Here is a 19837-nt window from a genome sequence, read left to right as displayed (position 1 = left end):
TTTTCTATTGGTGAATCTTGCAAATCATTTTCATACCTTATGGAGTTCCAGTTTGTTGTTTCCAATGTTCCTTGGAATGTGGGTGGCCTTCCCTTAGCTCTTCACTTCATCCAATAGATTTTTTAGATGGATCTCTTTGGCAAAGGCTGACCTTGTTGTTTTACACATTTCATCTTCTTCATCGGCGATTGTTTTACCTTGGGCCGACATGGATCACCCTTGATCATATAACTCAGTATAATTAAGTATTTAGAATCAAGTTTTAGAAGATAAAAGATAGATCTAAAGATTAGGAGGTCAGGAGTTGGCTCGCATTCTTGTTTGAGCTCAAATGTTGCATAACACACATGTTTTGTATTCAGGCCTGAGAGTCAAATCTTTGAGCTTAGATGTTGTCAGAAGTTTGTAACCGATTTTCATGGTATAATATAGTTTGTTTTTACATTGCCTCTATCACTCTTAGTTGTTTCTGTTGTCTAACTATTGTTGCACAGACTGGACTATTCTCTTTGAGGACCCTCCCACCGTGACTGCACTAGTTTTTGTGGTTCGCATAGTCATTTGGTTGAGTAATGTGGTCCGATATTGATGTTGGTTTTGAGTTGTTTAGTGTTGATCATTATTCTGGTTTTTGCTCTGCATTGTGTTCTAGAATTTCAATATCTTGGTTTGTGGATTTGGTAGAGTGTTTGGGACTTCTATTGTGTCCTCAATTTAGATAGTTCATGATTTGGAGGTTCGCAAGCATATCTTTTAGTTTAACAGTTAGTTTAGTTAGGGTTCTTGAGATTCAGTATGATGGTGATGTAGATTCTAGTAAATGGTGATGTTGTGATTATTTTTTTGGTAATTCACATTGCTTGTGGGTGTTTCTAGATTGTTTACTATTTCTTTGTTGGTCTACATATGTTATTGTAGCGTGTATGGTTATATTTTGTAATTTGTGTTATGGGTTGAGCTGACCTTGAAATATAGGTTGATGATTTGTATAAATTGATGTAATATCTTGTTGCAGATGTATCCATTGTATCTACAATATCAGTGAGTGTGTGTAATAAGTGAATAATTCTTTAATCCTTTATTAGCATAGAAGAAGTGTGAAGAAGTGTAGAAGAGCAGTATATGATCTTAATCAGAACTAAAACTAGGCATGAGGGGATGCTATTCTATCGGTTGATGATCTTTCGGATGTATATGAATATTTTTGTTAGACAGTGAGTCTTCCTAAGGGTTGTAGCCCTCTTTGTTATTGTGTTTGAGTAGTGAGCTCTAGGCAGTGTGCCTGAATGCTTCTGCATTGCCCATTGTAATATTTCATATACTTCTAACATAGTATCATCTCTTTGTGGGTAGGTTCCCACCATGGTTTTTACCTTAACCATTTTTTCCACATCAAAAATATTGGTGTTATGTGTGTTATTGATGTGGTGTTGATTGGTGCTTTCATTGTTAATAATCATATTTAAATTCTTGTTTAAGTTGAGTAAAGTTTTTGACTTCAAGATTGATCATGATAATATTTTTATTGTTGAAATATTTGTTGATGACATTATTTTCAGTGGAGATGATAATTTGTGCAAGGAGTTTGTTGATGACATGCAAAATGAGTTTGAGATGTCCATGATTGGTGAGATGAATTTTTTTGGGGGATTGCAAATTACTCAGTCAAGTAAAGGTATTTTTATATCTTAATCCAAGTATGTGAAGTAACTGTTGAAGAAGTTTGGTTTGCATGATGCTGTCATGCCCAAACTTTTGGGCACAAACGGAATAATTTTTTTTTTTAAAACTACGTAGCTTAGTACGATTAACTTAATTAAAATAATGCAACTTAGTTTGGTCTTAACTACATTTTGTGTGAATCAGGTAATTAAATTCAATTTGGTCATAAAGTTAACTAAGTCATCAGTGAGCTAATATTTCTCCAAAAAGGTTATCACTAATCTCCATTAATAAATAATTAAAATCTCAAACCTAACGATAAATCTCAATTTTAAATGATCCAAAATTTATCTTATAGTTCATAACTACCTAGGATCTAAATTTAATTTTTCTAGTCATTAAACCCCCTTATTAAAATAAAATCCCCATGAATTAAAAATACTTTATAATTTAGGCTTAAATGGCCCTCTTGCCCCTACAAATATCATGGTGTTTATATTTTTTTTTGAGTCTAATCTACCTAAGTATTTAAAATCTTCTTATAAAAATTCTTCTACATTTGTCAAATAAATTTTTTTTTAAATGCAAAACTTAGTTTTACAACTAACAAATTTAATTCCAAATAAATATTAAACTTAATCTATATATATATATATATATATATATATATATATATATATATATTGTAGCATAGGAAAGAGGAATCATCAAAGCAATATATAAAAAGACATATTAATCATTATTAGCTCAATCACAAATTGCAATGATCTAATCTTAAGCACACTCAATAGAGATATGAAAACAAAGCATTCAAAATGAAAGATTATGCAAACCAAATGCAAAATTGAATGCTCCTTCCATGTAGCTCCATTGTTCTTCTTTCCTCTTCAATGGATTTGTGGATCTCACCTACAAGTGCACAAACCTAATGTGAAAGCAAGATTGATATTGGCACAAGAGTACTAGAAGAAGTGATTATTTCTCATTATCTGATTCTATGATTATGTGATTGCAAAAGTGATTACCCATTAGCCTTGATTGATGAAGATCATCCAATTTATAGAAAAATTGGAGAAAAGACAAATTAGCATGAAATTGATATTTTGGCAATTGAGTTCAAAAATGGCACAATTGAGTGGAAAAGGAAGGTTATGACACCTTCTATGTCATGAATTATGACATATTTCCAATGCAATGGTTAGAGAACTAGGACCTTATGACATCTTGCTATGCCAAGAGTATGACACATGAAGCACAAAAATAGGGAGAACTAGAGACAAGTTAATTAGGTGGAAATTAAAATTAGAAAATTAGAAAATAGGTGGAAATTAAGAATTAGAAATTAGAAATTAGGAAATTAATGAAAATTAGAAATTAGTGAATTAATCAATAATTTTTCATTTATTAATAATTCACAAAGAGGGAAAATTGATGAAAGATTAGGAAATTAGGTGAATCAATTAATAATTTTCATTTACTAATTAATTCACAAAAAGAGGAATAATTAGCCAATCAAATGAAACATTTAATTGCGACATGAAGACCTAGGATAAATAAATAAATTATTTAATCCTAGAGGAAGAAATGACACACAAGGTTAAATGATTAAATCAAAAACCCTGGAAGATGAATTAGGTCTTGAAAGATAATTGACTCGATTTGATTTGATTTTGGATTGATAAATGACCAATGTGATAAATGATTTGATTGATAAAATGCGCCAATTGACGAGGAATAATGACAAATTGATCCAAATTGACATAATTAAGACAGACAATGATCGATAGCAAAATTGATCGTAAAATGACAAGATCGACAAGAGGACAAGAATCGATGACAAAATAGATTGCAAGATGATAAGATTGAAAATGACCACGATCAATGACAAATCGATCGCAAACGACAAGATTGATAATGATAAAGATTGATGACAAATTGATAAGAGGACAAAACCCTAATTAGGATTGACGATGTCCAAAATGATAAGATTGATGATAAGATTGATAAGAGGACAAAACCCTAATTAGGATTGACGATGTCCAAAATGATAACAAATTAGCACACACATTGATGCGATAGGATAAAATCGATCAAAATCATGATTGGATAGTGTTGTCGACAAGACCAAATTCGAAAGCGAGACAAATGAAGAATGTAGAAGAATGACTCGATGTTCCCAAATGATAAAGACCAAGTACGAATCATAGGAGAAATGTTAATGCGACGCAAAAACCTAAAATGAGGCAATGCGCAATTGTTAAAGTATGACTTCGCAAGCGTTGACCATTTTTGGGTGTCTACATTTTGCCCCTCTTTGAGACAATGTGATTTTAAGCGTTGTTTCAAAGAACAATAACTAAAATGCCCCAGACAATAATAATGACATATGCATGCCCCCTCGAGGAATTGGCCGGAAACATGCGGAAAAGAGGCCAATTGATCAATAAAAATGATAGGATCGAACGGACTGACAATCGGAGATCGGATGCATGATGGACAAGCAATGTAAGGTGCACAAGACCGCGACCAACATAAGATGGAGAGGATGCACGTCCATCTATGCAATGACAAAGAGCTATAAATGAGACCAAGAGGGTGAAAATTGCTCATTTGCACTAGCTAAAGAGGAGGATTTGTTGCTCTGGACAAGGACACTTGCAGATAGATGGCAAACATTCCAGTGGCGGATCACCTTGGAGAACATGTACGCACATTCAGACGACCGAACGATGCAGGAGCAGCGGTATGGATCTCAAAAACCCATGTTTTCAATTTGATGAATTTGACGTGTTTGCAGGACATTGCGGGGCCCATGGGGGATGAAAAAGATGACCTCTGCACTTGTGTCATCTAGTTTTGCGCTTGTGTTAAGTGTTCTGTGCTTGTGTAGGAAGACACAAGCGTAGGTCATCTGACACAAGCGTAGGTTACAAGACACAGGCGCAAGTGTGCATAAATGACCCAATTTTAACTCAAAATTGCATGCAAATGACTTGAAAAGGGGGGACAAGAGTGGGATAGGCCAATGTAGATGAAAAACACCCTGATTGGACATGAAAATGAGGAAATGCAACCCGTAGGAGCAAACCCTAAAACTGACAAAATGATGCCCCGATTGTGATGCAGAGTCGACAGTATCCGTTGATCACGCGGGAGAATCGACCAGACTGTTTCATGCTACGACATAGACTTAGGAGCACAGAGAGAGACACATTAGCAGGACTGGGGATATATTATATCACATACATGCCCGAGATTAGGGCAAACACAGGATTGCTTACCGCATTGGCAGAGCGATGGCATTCGGAGACTTCCTCATTCCATTTGGCGACTGGCAAGGCGACAGTGACTCTAGAGGATGTATGGCGCATCCTCCGCATTCTGATACATGGGGAGATGATAGAGTATGACCCAGTGATAGGTAGAGATGCGTTATGCAGGCTATTTGAGTGCGACACAGATGATCTGGACATTGTCGAGAGGGAGATCGGCTGGGAGAGCATGGCTTTCGAGTATGACCGACGATATGTGGTGATAGTAGTTGTGATAGCATGTCTTCTAGCAGGGGATAGATGAGGACATGGATTCCCTATTGGCTGGGGAAGAGTACTAGAGCGGATGGTGATAGAGGGGACAGTGTATGCATGGGGACCATGTGTACTGGCTATGTTGTATTTCCAGCTGCATCAGATAGCGTATCAGGGAGTGCAGACACTGAGTTGTGGAGTCACATTGCTTCAGGTATGGGCATTTGAGCACATTGCCATATGTCGACCGATTACAGAGAGATAGGTAGTACCACACCGACCATATGTGTATAGCTATGGGGGAGCACTAAGATAGGGTCCGTTTGGATACATATTGTACTGGCGACATGAGCTAGACAGACTGAGAGAGTTCATATGGAGGCCATATCGAGATTGCCTCGGATGGTCAGATGATCATGAGGAGCTACCATATTGTAGATAGGAGAGGTACCTGATTGGGCGACCAGTGAACTGCTAGAGAGTGATTGAGATGTACCTACCAGAGAGGGTCAGACGACAGTTTGGAGAGACACAGGATGTACCTAGGAGGACTGCATGCTTTGCCCGATCTCATAGAGAGACGAGTCAGTGGGGGAGTATGATTCAGCCACACATAGCATATGCCGACTTTGCATAGCTATAGCAGAGACAGTGGGAGTGGTGGTCAAATGTGGTGGATGTTGGGATGACAGAGGAGTATGAGACATGGTTTGCACAACGATGGCCAGTGCCTTTGACTGATCCTGATATTCCAGTGCCTAGGAGACAGGAGGACTTCCCACTCACAAGAGAGGAGGGAGATGATGAGGATGAGGACGAGGACGAGGATGAGGATGAGGATGAGGGGGATGATGATGATGGGGATGGAGATGATGGTGGGGAGGATGATGATGAGCTAGACTTAGCTGATCAGGAGACATTGCAGGATATTCCTCTAGAGCCGGGAATAGCTAGGACAGAGGAGGTGGAGATGTGCAGGGCTACCATAGCGAGTCAGCAGGACTATATTGCGACATTGGAGAGAGAGCAGGAGCAATTCAGAGCGGAGATAGCCAGACTCACAGAGGCTCGAGATACAGCCATAGCTCAGGCACAGCGAGAGGGACAGAGAGTCACTGAGTTCATTGGGTCGATTAGAGATGCCAGTGCAAGGGAGATGGCCCAGATGCTGGTAGAGACCGGAGAGGAGAGACTGTATTGGAGGACACTATATGAGGGTGCTATTCCACCAGAGCAGAGAGCGCCTTCATATCGGGCTCGATCGAGGACAGAGAGCAGGTCACGCTCTCGGAGGTCATTGAGCAGTATGGGGGTGAGTGGACCTATGAGACCACCACAGCCAGGACCAAGAGGGACATCATCCATGAGACATGGTAGGGATGAGGAGGATAGAGGGAGCACCCAGTGACAGAGGCACGTGCTCCTTATGATAGACAGTGGACATTATGTAGTTTGACATTATATAGTCAGCCTGCGGGCCATACTTAGGACAGACAGTCTGATTTTGTACTCCGATATTATTGTGGCAGATGATATGATATGCATCGATATGATGAGATGCAAATGACTTATGTGATTTTCCATGTATGGATGACTTATGCACTATTTATGTACCATTGTGGAACATGTATGGATATGTTTTTGTTTATGCACTTTTTGATGCATTGATAGTATGAAATGGATAAAATGCTTGATGTAATATGTGATGGAATGCAAATGTACTAACCAATGAATGCAGGATGCAGCATATATGTTTGGAGATCGGAGCACTGGACCGAACTGATTATCCGACTGGACGGAAGAAATGTTAGTAAGAAGAAAATGAGACAGAAGATAGTTAGAGATGAAGAAAAACTTGCTTTCAGTAATGCACTTTGTAGGTGAGAACCTTTATTTTTATGTAGCAAAATGGATGCGTAGCATCATGGCATTGAAGGCCAGAGCTGAAATGCAACCCTTTTTGCGAAAGACAGACACATCATAGACAAGTAACAATCACAATCAAAAAGAAAGGGATCATGAGCCATCCCGGTCACTCTAAATCACTCAGTGACATCATCGAGCAACATAGGAACATGATCGAAGCCAAAGATAAATCAATAAAAAGATAAGACACACAAATTCAAGCAAATCAAACAAACATCTTAATCTTCATTGTCAAAAGTTGAAAGTGCTGATAGGACGATCATGCTGTCTGATTTCAGGACATGTGGTACCCCGTCTAAGACAAGACATAGTCTGGTTTCAAGTATACCACACCCTGTATAAGACCCATGATAGTAAGGACAAATGATTTGGAGGTTGATTGATATGACAACTCGGATCAGTTTGAATGTTTGATTTGATTGAAAAAGGTCATCTGTTAAAGCATGATTTCATTAAAGCACAATGTTTGATTGCGAGTCGTTGGATGTATACTTAGTGAGTTGTCTATGCACAAAAAGAGATAATTATTTGCAAAATGTTTGTTTTTTTGCTTTTGGAGTTTTACAATTTTTTTGTGTTTTTTTCAGGACTTTATTTGATTTTTAGAGATTTTTTCAGGACCTTTTTTTTTTTTTTTTATGACTTTTTTCAGGACTTTAGTTAATTTTTTATGATTTTGGTTTTTAATGACTTTGCCCCCAGTGTCTAGCAAGGCAAGGAATATGACAGGTAAATAAATAGGCTTGCTGAAATGATGGTGGATAGAGGGAAGACAAAGGCCTTTTATTATGGAGACAATACGGATGCAATTTTTCAAGGGCTATTGTGTGATGGGACAAGAGACTGGATATGACAATGTAAAGCAGGAACATGGCATGAGGGACATGTCAAGAGGTTTTTTGAAAAATATGTTTTACAGTTCGCGCCCTTATGTCAGATCAAGATCAAGGAATGAAAAAGAGTGTATGGATAGTGATAAGATATGGATAGGATAAGCAAGACCAAGAATGGATAAGGGACATGGACTGAAGGTCGAGATTGGCTAAGGGACAGTGGCAGAAAGTTGCAATAAGCCAGGGAATATGGATGAAAGGTTGAAATAAGCAAATGGATAAAGACCAAAAGCTATGATGGACTAAAAGCTACAAACAAGATGCATGATGCTCATGAAGATCGTCAGCCTTGTCAAGATCAAAGGTGGAAAGGGAAACTGGACATGAGGGACAATAGGATATGAAGGGTAATGACAGGGGTTCGATAGGATAATGAGGGGCAATAGGATATGAAGGAGGAAAACTGCCCCCAAGTGTGAGTGTGCAAGAAGTTCATAAATTACGCATGATGCCTGTTTGCCAGGTTTTCATCACGGTACTTGCCCAAGGCGCCTGTTTGCCAGGTTTTCACCAGTGGACGAATTATTTTTCTTTACTTTTTTTTTTCTTTTCTTTTTTTTTTCACTTTTTTGATTTTTTTGTATTTTGACTTTTTCAATAGAAGATGGACACGTGATAGGGGATGGAAGAAGGACTCAAGCGTCTTTTTTTTGGATAGTAGCCTTGAAAAAAATGGACAATGACCTTTAAAAGTATGCTCAAAGACGTTGGTAGGATAAGGACATGGAAAAAGAGATGAAACTAAGGCAAAGTTTTATGCAAAGGATTGGACCAGAGGGATGGAAGGATGGAAAATATGCATTGGATAATGGATAGGGTATTGGAAGAACTGGGCTTCAGTGGATAGAAATGTTGGCAAGATCGACATTGGCACACACCTTGAGGGGTGATGGACTGATGGAGGAAAGATGTATTTTGGATATGGAGATTTTGATGAAGGAATAGCTATGGATTTTGGGACATAAGGGCCCAAAACGGATGAAGAAGGTGGTGGAGGAATAGACTTGGAAGGTTTGGATGGATGAATAGAAATTTTGGATGCCAAGTTGGATTTTTCTTTTTGTGCTTCAAGGAGCTTCTTAGGGATCCACATGGTTTTTGATTTTTCATGCTTTTGTGGTTCCTTGGAGTGCATTGCTTGCACAAGGGATTTAGGAACCCATATATATTTTGACTTTGCTTTATTTTGCTCAATGGGCCTTTGTGGCCTTTTGGATATTTCTTTTTCTTTATAGATCATATTGTTCTTTGTTTTGACATGTCGATTATATTGGACATGTTGATCCTTGAATACATGTGGATTGCTAGACTGATGACTTTTATACTTGGCATCCAAATTGCTTGGAGGGGGAAAGGAATGCATGGATGGATATGAATGAAATGGAGTTCTTTTGGATTGATGAAATTTACTCAAGGATGTGTGCCTTTGCTGACCTTGCATAGAGGATGAAGGGATATAAGGACCTAAGATGGATGGAAGATATGATGGGGAAGGTGTATGCTTGGATTTTGAAGGAGGGATACCAACGTCTTGAGAGTGAGTTGTGTAGACATGAGCCTTAATATTTACTTTAACATGAAGGGATTATTGCTTATGGAGATCTACTCCTTTGCCTTTATGAATATCTTGACTTGTAGGATACTCTTTTCTTTGGGAAGAAAACGCGAGTCCATTATGAGGTGGATATGATATGAGGGAAATAATGAGATCTTGAAGTGGATCGGATTGCACCAAAGTGGAAGAACCAATTATGAATGTTGAGGGTTCATGAACATCTTGCACTGACACATTAGAATCATGAAGGGGATTAGGATCATGTTGTGGACATGGTTCAATGATAGGCTCTTCAAGAGATGGAATGGGAGAAATAATGGGATCATCACAAGAAATGAGATCTTGGAGTGTATATGGAGCATTAGGATGTGGAGATGGAGGAACAAGTGGATCTTGTGGAGGATCTGAAGGAATAATTTGATCTTGAAAAGGAGGAAGATCATTGGAATCCTCTTTAAAGGTGCTTTGCTCTTGACTTTCAATGGGATCATCATAAAGGATGGAAAGGATATCTTGATCTTTCTTAGGAAGTGGAATGTCAATGGGATTTGAAAGGACATTGTGTTCATGAAATGGAAGGGGATCGTTTGAGATTGGATGGACTAGGATATCTTGATCTTGCTCGGGGAATGGAGTGTCAATAGGACTTTGGATAGGATGGACAAGAATAGGGGAATCATCATGAGTGTTTGGGAACATGGGGTCTTGGTCAACAATTAGATGGGATGATAAAGTTTCGGGATCTTGATCTTGATCTTCTTTAGGACACGTTTCTTCATGCTCTAAATTATCCTCTTGACATGAGGTTGGACTTTGGATATGCATGGAGGATTCTAACAAGGGATCAATGGTTTGGCATGAAGGAAATGCACTTTGAACCTTTGTGATGGATTCTGGCAAGGAATCAATGCTTGAACATGAGGAAGAGGGACTTCGAATGGGGTCCTCTAAAATAGGTAATGGCAATAAAGTGCATGGTGGCATTGGTGTTGGGAAAAATGGTGTCTCAACCTTGCATTTATGTGAGGTTACTATTTATAGTAAGTTTTTATTTGAGCACGAAATGGTGCGAAACTCTCCCTGAAGCTTCTGGTTGGCTAGATAAGCATTCCGTTAAAGTTTCGTCGCAAGGTCACAGCTAGTTTTGAAGATATTAAAGTTTTCGTCTTGGAGGGGTGCAATAAAATATTTAAACTTAATTTTGGGGACTTTAGAGGCTCTGAAATGCCCTGAAAAGTGGCCGTAACCGGCGAAGTGGGTTACAAGGTAACCGGCGAAGTGGGTTACGAGGTGATAGAGCACTTCGCGAGCTTTCCGGCGCTTCAAACGGTTCGTCAATCGGACACCCGGTTCTCAAGTTATGGCCTCCGGAAGTTTGTACTCCTGAAATAGGAAAAATAATTTGTATCGAATACATAAATGAGCTGTAAAAGGGAGCGACACGTGTTGATGTGTGCTTTAACATGTCATAGAAGGGAGATAAGGTCAGCTACACCTTATTGGGTGGTTTTAGCCCATGGTTTTGTAATACCGTTTGACGGTTTCTTGTATTGTATCTCCTATTTATGAGGTGTGTGAGATAGAGGTTGTGTGTAAGAGTCCTATGGCTATTGAGTTGCCTCTGAATCTCTGTTTAGTGCTACTCCTGTGAAGAGCTTGCTCTGCAAGTATTTTGTAATCTGTTTTTGATTGCTGAATAAAATATTGAGCTGCTTTTGGAGGGTGGGGTTTTTCTCCCGAAAGGGTTTTCCCCACGTAAATCATTGTGTTGTGGTATGAATGCTATTATATCTATTTCTATTTTCTGTAACTGTTGTAATGATCTGAAAAAGTTTTGCATTACCCTCCTCTCAAGGTTAGTGTAGGAAGTTGTTTCCGCTACTTAACTTCCTTACAAGTGGTATCAGAGCCTGATCACCTTTGGTTTCAATTGTGGGCAGTTGGGTTTTTTGAACTAATCCAGATTTGAGTGGGAGCTTGTGCAGAAGACACTTTTTGATCTTGTTGCAGGAATATTCAGATGGCGAGTTCGTCAGGGAGAATAGAGGTGGAGAAATTTAATGGAAGTAATTTTGAGATGTGGAAGCTGAAGATGGAAGATCTGCTAATAGATCGAGATCTTTGGGATGCTGTTGATGCGAATGTCCAAAGGCCCTCAGATCCTACTGCGGCAGCTCAGTATGATGTTATGGACCGAAAAGCCAAGGGTCTAATCAGACTGTGCCTGGCAGACTCTGTTCTAATCAATGTCCATGAAGAGAACTCTGCAAAGAAGCTATGGACTAAGCTTGGTGAGATGTATCAAGTGAAATCTTTATTAAATCAAATTTTCTTAAGAAAGAAATTGTATTCCTTGAAGATGGAAGAGGGTGGACGAATTGCAGACCACCTAGAAGCATTCAATATGATTGTGGCTCAATTAGTATCCGTCGGTGTTAAGATGGATGAGGAGGAGAAATGTCAGATCTTGCTTTGTTCTTTGCCTGATTCGTGGGATTCTCTTGTTATGGCTATCGGTAGTACTTCTGTTGTTTTGAAATCTGAAGACGTGGTGGGTGCCCTACTCGGTGAAGAGATGCGAAGGAAGGTATCCATCAGTTCAAAGGAAGCCCTAACCGTTCGTGGAAGACCTAAGGAGAAAGGCAAGAAGAATGAGAAGCGCGGCAAGTCCAAATCCAAAGGGAGATCGAAATCTCCTAGAAAGTCCAAAGTCATTTGCTGGAATTGCGGTAAACCGGGTCACATCCGTAAGGACTGCAAAGAAGAAAAGAAGAAGAAAAAGAAAAAGTTCGATTCTGATTCTGAGTCCGACAAGGAAGATGGCGATGCATTTATTGCGGCTTTGGCGACTCATGCAGGTAATGATGCCTGGCTAATTGACTCAGGTGCATCTTTTCATATGACTTCCAATAGAGATTGGTTTTCTGAATATGAAGGATTTAATGGAGGTAAGGTGTACTTGGGTGATGATTCACATTTAGACATTGTTGGTCGAGGTAAAGTTAGAATCAGGTTTTCTGATGGTAGAATAAAAAGGATTAATGGTGTGTTGCATATCCCTGGATTAAAACGAAACCTGTTATCTGTGAGCAAACTAATAGATGCAGGTGTGCAGGTAGTCTTTTCTGAAACAGAATGTAAGATGATTAAGGGTGCTATGGTAGTTGCTAGAGGTGTCAGGTTTGGCACTTTGTATAAGCTTGAAGCATACACTGTTGAGTGTAATAGCACTTCTGTAAAAAGTAAATCTGTGGATACCTCACTGGAAGATTTGAAGGTTTCACCTTCAGCAGATGGAAATGGTTTTTGGGTACCTAAGGGTGCACTTTCATCTGAAGCAAAGTTACCTGCAGAGAAGACTATGTTATGGCACTAGAGACTTGGCCACATTGGAGAAAAGGGTCTAAGGACCTTGAAAAATAAAAACCTTGTTGAAGGTTTGAATGATTGTAATCTTGACTTTGATTTCTGTGAGCATTGCATTTATGGAAAACAAAACCGCGTTCAGTTTTACTCGAGTTCTCATAAAACTTGTGGTGTTTTGGACCTTATCCATTCTGATGTGTTTGGTCCAGTAGATGTCTCTTCGATTGGAAAATCCACATATTATGTTTCATTTATTGATGATTTTAGTAGAAGGACATGGGTATATTTTCTAAAGAGTAAATCTAAAGTTTTTAGTCGTTTTAAAGAATTTAAAGCAATGGTTGAGTTGCAGACTGGAAAGAAAATAAAATGTTTGAGAACTGACAATGGCGGTGAGTTTTGCTCTAATGATTTTGATAGATTCTGTAAAGACTGTGGAATTAACAGGCAGAAGACAACTCCATATTCTCCACAGCAGAATGGAGTTGCAGAAAGAATGAACAGGACACTGATGGAAAAGGCTAGGAGTATGTTGAGTGGTGCTGGTCTTGAACAAAAGTTTTGGGCTGAAGCTGTTGCCACTGCTTGCTACCTGATTAACAGGTCTCCTACATCATCTCTTGTTGATAAAACGCCTATGGAAGCATGGTCAGGTCACAAGCCTTCATTGAGACATCTTAGAGTTTTTGGTTGCGAGGCATATGCACATGTGCCAAAGGAGAAGTGAACAAAGTTGGAGAACAAGGCTGTGAAATGTATCTTCATCGGGTATAGTTATGGTGTGAAAGGATACAAGCTTTGGGACCCTATTGCACAAAAGGTAATTCACAGTAGAAGTGTTATTTTTAGAGAAATTAAGTCTCCTTCTGTTACATTGCAGCCAGAATAGACTAAAAAAGAAGATGTGATTCAACTTCCTTCTACACCTGAAAGAGTTGAATCAAGACCCCTAGATAGGCAAGAATTTGAGGAGAGCTCGTCTAGCTCTGAATCTTCAGAAGAGGAGGAAGAACCTCCAACTCAGCTTGTTTGAAGGTCTACAAGACATAGACAACCACCTGAAAGGTATTCACCTGATGATTGGAGATGTATTTTTGCTCTGAATACTAGTGTGGATGAACCGAAATCTGTAGAAGAGGCATTAGGTATGAATGATGCAGAATCCTGGAAGATTGCTATGGAGGAAGAAATGGCAGCTTTGAAAAAGAATGATACATGGGATCTTGTACCATTGCCTGAAGGACGAAAACCTGTTGGTTGTAAATGGGTGTTCAAGAAAAAGATTGGTTCAGATGGAAGCATTGAAAAGTATAAAGCAAGGCTAGTTGCGAAAGGCTACTCTCAGGTTGAGGGTGTTGATTACGGTGAGATATTTTCTCCTGTTGCAAAAATGACGTCCATTAGATTTTTACTTTCAATTGCTACTGCTTATGATTTAGAGGTTGAGCAAATGGATGTGAAAACTGCTTTCCTTCATGGTGATTTGGAGGAAGATATTTATATGACACAGCCGGAGCACTATGTGGTGAAAGGCAAAAGAAATTTGGTCTGTAAATTGAAGAAATCTTTGTATGGCCTCAAACAAAGTCCTAGGATGTGGTACCAGAAATTTGATACATATGTGTTGAGTTTGGGATTTGAACGTTCTAAATCAGATCACTGTGTTTATTATAAATCTTATGGTGATCATTTCTTATTCATTGCATTGTATGTTGATGATATGTTATTCATTGGTAAAGGGAAAGGTATGATTTCAGAACTGAAGTCTCAGCTCGCTGCTAAATTTGAAATGAAAGATCTTGGTGCAGCAAAGCACATTCTTGGGATGGAAATTAGAAGAGATAGGGGGAACAGAAAGCTATGGCTAGGCCAGAGTAAGTATGTGAATTCAGTGTTACAGAGGTTCAACATGCAGAATTGTAGACCATTGAGTGTTCCTTTTACAGTTGGAACGAAACTATCTGTTTCAGATTGTCCTACATCCCCATTGGAGATGGAAGACATGAGCAGAGTGCCTTACCAGAGTGCAGTTGGAAGCTTGATGTATGCTATGGTCTGTACTAGACCAGATATTGCCCAAGCAGTGGGAGTACTTTCTAGATATATGTCTAATCCTGGTAGAGTTCATTGGGATGCAGTCAAAAGAGTCTTCAGATATTTGAAGGGTACTTCAGAGTATTCTTTGTGTTATCATGGTAATTCAGTTGGAGACATGACTTCCCTTGATATCCATGGTTATGTGGATTCAGATTGGGCAGGTGATATTGATAGCAGAAGATCCACCAGTGCTTATGTGTTTACTTTGTTTGGTGGTGCAATTAGTTGGATGAGTAAGCGACAGGCTGTGGTTGCTTTATCCACTACTAAAGCGGAGTATATGGCAGCTACTCATGCTTGTAAAGAGGCCATTTGGCTTAAGAGACTGTGTTCGGATATTGGAATAAAACAAGGTACAGTGACAGTTTACTGTGACAGTCAGAGTGCAATTAGCCTAGCTAAGAACCCGACATTTCATGCCCGGACCAAACATATTGATGTTCAGTATCATTTTGTTAGAGATATGGTCGAAGATGGTAGGGTGAAGCTGGTTAAGGTGGACACTTTGATGAATGTTGCAGATGCTTTAACTAAGGCTGTGAGCATAGAGAAGTTCAGATGGTGTTCAGAGTCTATGGGCCTTATGGCCCCTAGCAATTGATTCATTGTGTTGACATTCCCTTCCGCTCATGCAAGGTGTTCGACAAGTGGGAGATTTGTTGGGAAAAATGGTGTCTCAACCTTGCATTTATGTGAGGTTACTATTTATAGTAAGTTTTTATTTGAGCACGAAATGGTGCGAAACTCTCCCTGAAGCTTCTGGTTGGCTAGATAAGCATTCCGGTAAAGTTTCGTCGCAAGGTCACAGCTAGTTTTGAAGATATTAAAGTTTTCGTCTTGGAGGGGTGCAATAAAATATTTAAACTTAATTTTGGGGACTTTAGAGGCTCCGAAATGCCCTGAAAAGTGGCCGTAACCGGCGAAGCGGGTTACGAGGTGATAGAGCACTTCGCGAGCTTTCCTGCGCTTCAAACGGTTCGTCAATCAGACACCCGGTTCTCAAGTTATGGCCTCTGGAAGTTTGTACTCCTGAAATAGGAAAAATAATTTGTATCGAATACATAAATGAGCTGTAAAAGGGAGCGACACGTGTTGATGTGTGCTTTAACATGTCATAGAAGGGAGATAAGGTCAGCTACACCTTATTGGGTGGTTTTAGCCCATGGTTTTGTAATACCGTTTGATGGTTTCTTGTATTGTATCTCCTATTTATGAGGTGTGTGAGATAGAGGTTGTGTGTAAGAGTCCTATGGCTATTGAGTTGCCTCTGAATCTCTGTTTAGTGCTACTCTTGCGAAGAGCTTGCTCTGCAAGTATTTTGTAATCTATTTTTGATTGCTGAATAAAATATTGAGCTGCTTTTGGAGGGTGGGGTTTTTCTCCCGAAAGGGTTTTCCCCACGTAAATCATTGTGTTGTGGTATGAATGCTATTATATCTATTTCTATTTTCTGTAACTGTTGTAATGATCTGAAAAAGTTTTGCATTACCCTCCTCTCAAGGTTAGTGTAGGAAGTTGTTTCCGCTACTTAACTTCCTTACAATTGGGTCTTGTATTTCTGAAACATGACAAGGATGTGCATCTTGAATTGGATTATCTTGGAAATCAATTATGGATAGCCCTTGGCTAATTGCATCCTTGGGTGTATTGTTTGATGAGGACAATATGGAAGGTTCTTGTGAAACTTCTAAAGGTGTAGGGATAGATGCCACTGGAGAGTCAATTTGTTTGTGGGGAGATGAGGCATTGCTAGACATAATTGTATTATCTTGATCTTCCTCAAAGAACTCACTTGGTAGTTTCCTTAAGAGAATTGCAATAAAGCCACCTTTCTTTCGAGGTTTTGACATAGTTGTATCTGGAATTTGAACTTGTTTTTGATTTAATGTCATGTTTTGATATTGGACTTGGTTCAATTGTTCTGACATGTTTGAAACTTGGGTTGGTGTGTGTTGCAACCTTTGTTTTTGAATGTTTGGTGGCGGTTGTTGACATTGATATGTTGATTGAACTTGTTGATATTCCACCATTGGTTGAACTATTTGTGGACATTGTATAGTTGGTTGGACATATTGTTGAAATTGGACCATTGGTTGTATTGGTTGTATATGTTGGACAATTGGTTGAACCATTGGTTGTGATGGTTGAAAATGTGATTGATAGTAAACACCTTCTTGTTCTTGTTGTGGAGGCACATAATGTTGAAATTGATGTTGTCTCCTTTATTGAAATTGTTTCATCATCTCTATTTGGGAGAGGAGAGCTGGTATGTCTGATCATTCAATAAGAGATCTTACATCAATTGGCTCAATATTTGGATTTCGACCTGGAAATTTTTGAAACACTTTGGACATTTGTGATCTATTCTTCTCAATGTTTTTCACTCTTTGTTCCAATATCTCCTCTTCTTGAGCTAGCTTCTCCTCTAGTTTTTGTATTTGGAGACTTGTTTCATCATAAAAAGTTTGATCAATATTGCCTTGTTGTTGGGTTGGATAGAATTGTGATTGCATTGTCGGTTGATATGTCAAACTTTGTTGCATCATTGGTGCTTGGAACCTTGTTTCAATAGACATGTCACTATGCAAATGCAATATTTTTGGAATTTTTTCAAGGATAATGTATGATATGCAACTAAATGCAAACTAGATAGATGAGAATGCAATCTATGGCAAGAATGAAACCTATGTTTTTGTTGTTTTTCAAGATTTTGACAAACTTTTTGGAATGCAAATCTAAGAAAGAGACCCTTAGGAAATTGAAATGATATCTAGACCTCAAAGGACAAAAGGACCAAGTGACAAAAGGACAAAATGACAAAGTCTCCCCTATATGCTTGGATACTAAGCTAGGTTTGACCAAATGATATTGATGACAAAAGGACAAAATATTTAATAAGGTCTAGACTTCTTAACAATGACTTAGGGTTGCATCAAAGATTAGGATTACTCAAGTATGACAAAACATAATTTTGGCACTATATGCAAAGGGACATTACTATGCAAGTGACCTTAATATGATATGATAATGACCTAAGCTTAATGAAGAGACCTAGGGTATGCAAATATGAATGAATGACAATGATATGACTTTGATGCAAGAGGACACATGCAAATGGATGACCCTTATTGATATGAAAAGGAGTATAACCTAGATGAAACCTAACCTTGGTACTTGACAAATGACTTTGCAAAATGCAACTTAGGATGAACCTAAATGTAAGTGACATGCTTGTTGAGACAAGATTTTGAACAATGTTTGACAACCATGTTTGAAGGTGTTTTGAACTTTGTTGGATGAAATGCTCTTATGTTTAACCTTGTTTTGAATCAATTTGTTTTGCTCTTGAAATGAGATACAATTCAACTTTTGACAAGCAAAGAATACAAGATATTGCAACTTAGACTCAAGACAATCATGCTCATTTCCACATTTCTTATGGTAGGCAAAGACATTAGGTACTTGAGAGGTAGACTCATTATGGGATTCAAGGAGAATACATAGATGCTTGACCCCACGGGCTCCCCTCCATGGCACTCACTTCTCAGGGTAGCCAAGCATCAGTCCCAATGGAATCTCCCCATGGCGAACTTAGTATCTCTTCCAAGTATCCGAATTTGTCCTTCTCAAGCAACTAGAAGGGTTTTTTGGCCTCTAAAAACAAGGTGTTTAGTAAGGATTTCTGTTAAGCGTTACTCCTTGATGTCATGCAAGCATGATTGAGACATTAAGCCCATCAAGATACCAAACAAATGTAGTCACGCAAGCATGATTTAGACCAAGAGGCCCTACTTAGATGTTGATATGAGAAAGAGTTCAAGGGTCATCACTTCCCAAGTAACTGCAATTCCCACGTAACACTTCCTTCAAAGCTTTCGCTCATCGGGTATTTTTTTATAGTGAGTTAGAATGCCAAGGAATTCTAGCCATACTCACTTTGGTTCGTTCCCTTCTCATGATTATCACTTGCTTGCAAAAGCAAAGTGGTCAGGAAGGCAGGCCCTCTAAATGTGACACACAATCAACAACACAAGCATGGTATCGAAGATCTGGATTTCTGATCACCCTAAGAAGGATGAGAGCATACTCTCCTACTCCAATGTCATACTTAACAATCAAAGCAAAAAAATGTTCATTCCATCCTATTTATAAATCACTAAGTGCCTAATTAAAAAAACACAAACACAAAAGTTTGGTTGTTTCTCCAAGGCAACCTGCAAAACCCAAGTTAGAGGTTCGATTTGTTGTCTTTGACCATCGATTCTGCATAACACATGTTAGTAGTTTGATTTGTAGTCTTTGCCATGCGTATGCCAAGATTCTACACAAATAATTAGTACCAAAATCCAAAGCACAGAAAACAGAATGCAAAAACACCAAAAATTTCAAGTAAAAACTGCATTTTTCACCTCTGTTCTGGACTTTACACAAGCGCAAGATGCATGACACAAGCGCAAGATGTATGACACAAGCGCGGAATGTCACCTACACAAGCGCAAGATGCATGACACAAGCGCAAGATGTCTGACACAAGCGCGGAAGTGTCCAGAATACCCTGCACGGCCCTGTTTTTGGGTTTTTGACCTACAAAATCAACTTGAAAGCACTCCAAAACACAGTAAAAGGGTTAGAAGATTAGTATTCACGTCGGGTTCACCAATTAATGTAGCATAGGAAATAGGAATCATTAAAGCAATATATAAAAAGACATATTAATCATTATTAGCTCAATCACAAATTGCAATGATCTAATCCTAAGCACACTCAATAGAGATATGAAAACAAAGCATTCAAAATGAAAGATTATGCAA

The sequence above is a fragment of the Cryptomeria japonica genome, chromosome 7 (assembly GCF_030272615.1).
Source record: "Cryptomeria japonica chromosome 7, Sugi_1.0, whole genome shotgun sequence".
Classification (NCBI taxonomy): domain Eukaryota; kingdom Viridiplantae; phylum Streptophyta; class Pinopsida; order Cupressales; family Cupressaceae; genus Cryptomeria; species Cryptomeria japonica.
The sequence above is the reverse complement of the archived record's forward strand: the minus strand, read 5'-3'. Positions refer to the sequence as shown.